Below are 6,179 nucleotides of genomic sequence, written 5' to 3'. Positions count from 1 at the left end.
TTTTAACGAAATTAAAGATGAATTTAAAAGTATACATAAACAATTTCTGCTCATCATTCTTCTTTGGTCATTGTTGTCACGAATAAGATAAATATAAGGAGAGGAAAAAGTTTTCTCAATGCGGAGACCTTACAGACCTTCAGACCTTACAGTTCGTTCGGGTTGCCCCAGGTCCCTCAGTGGTGAGGCGCCTCTAAAATGTCTACCAGAGAGTTGCTAGTAAATCTTCCGGTATATTTTGCATCTTCCAATCTTGGATGGTCTGGGATGCAGTTTAGATATTTGTCGAGCTTATTCTTAAACACATCTACGCTCACTCCTGATATATTCCTCAGATGAGGCTGGTCAACGCATTGAATAGACGCTGCATTATCGATGCTGGTGCGTAGTGGATTAATGTCCTGTGTGCTTTCCTTATTTTTCCTGGTATAGTTTTGGGCACTATTAATCTACCTCTGCTTGCTCTTTCTGATATTTTTAGTTCCATGATATTTTCTGTTATTCCTTCTATCTGTTTCCATGCCTGAATTATCATGTAGCGTTCTCTTCTCCTTTCTAGACTATATAATTTTAAGGATTGTAGTCTTTCCCAGTAGTCTAGGTCCTTAACTTCTTCTATTCTAGCTGTAAAGGACCTTTGTACACTCTCTATTTGTGCAATATCCTTTTGATAGTGTGGGTACCATATCATATTGCAATATTCAAGTGGACTACGAACATATGTTTTATAAAGCATAATCATGTGTTCAGCTTTTCTTGTTTTGAAGTGCCGTAACAACATTCCCATTTTTGCTTTACATTTTGCCAACAGAATTGCTATTTGATCATTGCATAACATGTTCCTATTCATCATCACACCAAGGTCTTTAACTGCTTCCTTATTTGTGATTGTCTCATTATTAGGATCCCCTATATGCATATAGTTTCTTTCCTTCTCTGTCTCCATAATTTATTGATTCAAATTTATCAGAGTTAAATACCATCCTATTTACCTCTGCCCAATCATATACTTTGTTAAGGTCTCTTTGTAGAGCGTTCCTATCTCATCACAAGTAATTTCTCTACTTATTCTTGTGTCATCAGCGAAACTACTCACTACCGAATCCTTAACATTACTGTCTATGTCTTCAATCATAATAACAAACAATATTGCAGCTACACCGTACCTTGTGGCACACCGGATATTTACCTTGGTTTCATCCGATTTCTCATCGTTTGCAATAACTATCTGTTTTTCTGTTGTGTAAAAATTCTTTTAACATCTTCCTACTTTATCTACGATATTGTGTTTTCTAATTTTCTTTGCTAATATTATGGTCTACTTTGTCAAAAGCTTTTGCAAAGTCTAGATATACCACATCTGTTTCATTTCCGCTTTTTCATATTTTGAATATGTTCTCACGGTGGACTAACAGTTGGGTTTGTGTACTTTTTCCGGGTACGAAACCGTGTTGTCCTATGTTAAACAAATTATTTTTATTAAATGTTTCATAATATTTTTTCTTCATTACCCTTTTCATACACTTTCATAATAGTGATGTTAGACTCACAGGCTATAATACTTGCCTCTAGTCTTGATCCACTTTGTGAACAAAGTAGGGGTGATATATGCTAATTTGTGCTCATCATAAATCTTGCCTGTATCTACACTTTGTCTTAATAATATTGCAAGTGGCTTTGCGATAGAATGAACTACTTTCTTTAACAAAATAGCAGGGACTCCATCCGGCCCTGCAGCAGCTCCATTTTTAATTTCATTAATTGCCTGCACAATATCAGCTTCATTAATTTCTATGCAGCTAAATATTCACTATTTTCTTCCCTTACTTCTATATCATTATCTTCATTATCTAGGGTCTAGGGGTGAACTTCTCTCTTCATATCGTTCTGCCAGTATGTTGACAAATTTCCTTTTTTTTTCATTCGTTAATCTCCCTTCAATTCTTCAGAGGGCCTATTTCTATTTCTTCTTTTATTCATCTTCTTCGCATATGAGTATAATAGTTTGGGGTTTGCTTGATATTTAATAGGGTTTTTTCTTCCAAGTCCCGTTTTTCATTTCTTTTGATGTATAATCTTTTGTTCTGCATTTTCTATCTTACTTTTTAGTTCTATAACTTTCCATGCATTTTTTTGTTTTCTTTTGAAGACCTTTCCACTTTCTGATTTTCTGGAACAAGATCCTTCTGTCTCTTGGTATGCATGAATGATGTTTACTTTTCTTCTTCGGTATATATTTTTCCACTATTTTCTCCAATATTTTATATAATATCTCCGTATTTACCTTATGTCATACTTACGAAAATGTTTATACCCAATCTTTGTTTAATTCTTCATTAATTTCTGACCATTTTATATTTTTACTGTAGAAGTTGTTTTATTTTCCATATCCTTCCCACTTTTTCATTTCTTGCTTATCTCTATTTTCACTTGCTTTGGAATGAACTGTTAATTCTATGACATTATGGTCTGAAATACTCGCATTATAAACTATTATTTCTTTAACATAATTCATCTCGTTCACAAATACTAGGTCTAAAGTATTTCCTTTCTTGTTGGCAGGTGATTTATTTGTTGAATGTTGTATTCTAGTAGCATATCTAATAGCTTTTCAAATTGCCTCTTATCTTCTGCACTACTATTACTCTCTTTTTTATATGTATAAGTACAACCACAATCTCCTATTCGTTCTTTCCATTCTACGAAAGGAAAGTTGAAGTCACCAGATAGGAGAATAGTCCAGTCCTGTGATTTTCTACATATATCATCCAATTTTTCAATATTAAGTCAAACTCTATAGTATTAGGAGGTCTATATATTACTATGTTCATCAATTTTTCAGATTCAAATTCTACCGCTATTAGTTCACATTCATGAGTTATTATATTTCTCATATATTTTTCCTTGTTTTTTTGTCTTTCCATATATTGCGGTTCCCCTTGATTCCTATTTTTTCTATCTGATCTATAAGTTTGGAACCCTTTTATTTGATCATCATTCCCAGTCTCTTGGGCTTGGGAATACCAGGTTTCACTTATATTCATTATATCTATTTTCTTTTCATTTTGGGTTAGTTCTTCTAAGTACTCTATTTTTCTTTTTGAGTTACTCGTAACTAAACCCTGCGCATTCATCACTATGATGGTTTGCTGTTTTCTCCTTCATTTAATCTGGTAGTAATAAGGATTTTCCCATGTCTCTTTCCTGTTCTGGTATGTGTTCTTTTTTTCATTTCCAGAAATTCTGACAAAAAAATCCAAAAAATTCAATTTTCCATAATAAATTTGATCTTCCTTCATCATAATAATTCATTTTGTGTCTGAATCTGCAATTTTCTCCGTTTCTGCAATATCCTCTTGCATAATAAATACAGTTATTATCTCTTGAGTAGAATTTCGGAGCTGATGCTTTGAAATTTTTTGCTGACACCTCTGCATATCTCATTGGTGGTTTGCTTTTCTCTTTTACCTGATATTCTTGATTTCTCTCTTTATTTGTTTCTTTCTTATTTTTTGGATTTTATTACTTGGTTGGTTATTTATTTGATTATGATTCATGGCTACAGGGTGCATATATTTGCATTTTTTGTCGAACTTACATCCTTTTCCTTCTTTTAGGTTTTTACATATTTTTGGATGCAGATCTCTGCAATCATCCCCATATCCATCTAAGTATGCACATTTACCATATATTTCATAGTTTTGACATATCTTAGGATGTTTGTAGTAACATCTTTCTCCAAATCTGCAATTCCCTCTTTTCAAAAGGTTGCAGATTTTGTCTTTCTTGTCTATTTTTTTCCTCTTTTTCCCGTCATTGTGGTAGATCTGGGTAGAGCCTCTTCGGGATTTGCTTTTCTGTTGTCATATCGTAATTTATTTCTTCGTAGGTATGCTGCTTTATTGCCTCATATGTAGTTATCAATGAGTATCTCTGCATCCATACTTTTATCTTGTTCTTTGTTTTCCTTATTTTTTTCTGTCATTTCATTTTTGTTTACTTCTCTTCCGTTTTCCTCTTCTCTTTTCTTCTTCTTCTTTTCCTCTTCCTCTTCTTCTTCATCCTCAACTATTTGTACATTCAATCTTGATTTAATAACATTGTCTATCCATGATAGACATGTTGAACAAAAATTCTTGTATCTTTTCTCAAATCTTGTATTACCTCAGCACACTGTGGATGGGTCGGAATGTTGCATGCAGCACATTTTCTGATTATGTTTTGTGGATTGACTATGCTATACCAAACCTTACACAGTTTGCATGCTTTTGGCATTCTTTTCCTAATGCATCAATTAGGATATTCACAAGATTCACCTTATTCATTTTTCTTTGTCGGAATATGTTGGTTTTATGTATATTTTCTTTATGAGTCTCTTGACCACTTGGATTTTATTTGGAACTTCTTCAATTATTTTCAAGATGTTTTCATTAGATTTGTTCCAGTTTGAAGGATTATATCCTTCTAATATATCTATGAATGCTTTTGTATCTTTTTGGTTAGGACTGTTGCTGATTTCATAGATGAGAAATGCCAGTTCCCTTCCTGCTACCTCATCGTATTGCGAATCTGCTAAAACACGCCAAATTACGCCGCCTCTTCCCGCAGTTGGAACTTACTGCCATCTTGTTCTGATTTATAGTATTACACTTGATAAACTAACTTAGAAGACGCTTTATCCTACTATTTCACACTAATCTTATCACGATAGTTCACGAACACTTCAAGATATTTCTCAAATTCTAGTCGTATGTTAAACTTGTGATATCTGTTGATTAATCTGACTTCACGCGGGTACGTCTCACCAAGCAAGATGGCTACTACGAGAGAGGAAGAGACGGCCGACATCAAAGCGGTTTTATGTCAGATGTCGAAGACGGGAAGAAGGAAGAAGAAAAAGAAGAAGGAGAGAGAGAGAGAGAGAGAGAGAGTAATGTTTCACATAGTAAGGTAGTAGACGAACACCAACGCGTAATACAGAGTCCTGATTGCGAACGCCATTTGTAATTCAGGTGAACTGAGGCACAGCAGTATGAGACTGTTTGGAATGAATGACTCCAGTTCCAGCGGAGTGGCTGAGACGCCTTCAATTCCCGAGCATCAGAGCGATGGGAAGGACTCTGTGGAATTTCATTTTCCTTCGCTATTTGGTAATTCCTGCTAACTCTTGTCAAGGAGTTGTTTGCCCATCTCGTGTTTTAAATAACGGAAATATTTACCCTTTGATATCTATTATCAAGGAGGAATTAGAAAGGAGTTGACTGAATTTCCATATGCAGATGAGATATGTATGTGTGGGAGTGAGCAAAACTGTCCTCTCTCTCTCTCTCTCTCCTTCCCAAATGACGCCCGTGTAATTCACAGTGACCTTCTAAGCGACCAGGTTCCCCCTAGTATATATCGGTCTAAAGCGAACATTCCTTTAATGTCATCAGAGCACACTCTGGGAGTCAAGCCAAATGTAAATTATTTTCTTTTTGTTTGCAGACAAACCTGTGCGTATGCTCACTTCCAGAATTATATTGTTTGACACCAAGACTGTACATATATTTACATTAAGAATGCGTATAAGGATTATACGTAGGCTTATACAATTATTTATATAATACACGCACTTGAACGCAGATGATGGTATGTATTATACACCAAGGGATCGTCGTTTACATGTTATGTCTACTGTTCTGGGAAAGTCAAGATATCTTGAGAATGTTAATTACTCGCTAATTAGTCAAGAGAGTCGTTAATTAAATTAAAAAAAGGGCTCATTGCAGCAAATACAAAAATTAATACTAATAGCTAAGTGACCGAAAATAACTTGTTCTAAGAATCGACTCATTATTTATAGTCGTTAAACTGGAACTTGGTCTATCTCAACGATTCGAAGATGAATGTCACTATCTTTGTCTACACTTACTTGAGCAGTGGAGATATCTATACCATATTCCAACTTCACGCTCTTCGTTTATTTCCATTAAGAGTTAAAAAATAAACTCTTAAGGATCATCCTCATTTGTGGGACACTGTCACATCGCATTTTCTTCTACAATTCATCATTTCACGCTATTCTGGAATCCCAGCCATGTCTGGGAATTATGATTCCAGGCGTTTGAGTTTACGAGACCAACTCACCGTTCTTCCATGGAACAGATGCACATGTCTTGGACGACACACACACGTAC

The sequence above is a fragment of the Macrobrachium nipponense genome, chromosome 34 (genome assembly GCF_015104395.2).
Source record: "Macrobrachium nipponense isolate FS-2020 chromosome 34, ASM1510439v2, whole genome shotgun sequence".
Taxonomy (NCBI): domain Eukaryota; kingdom Metazoa; phylum Arthropoda; class Malacostraca; order Decapoda; family Palaemonidae; genus Macrobrachium; species Macrobrachium nipponense.
Note: the sequence above shows the minus strand (reverse complement) of the source record.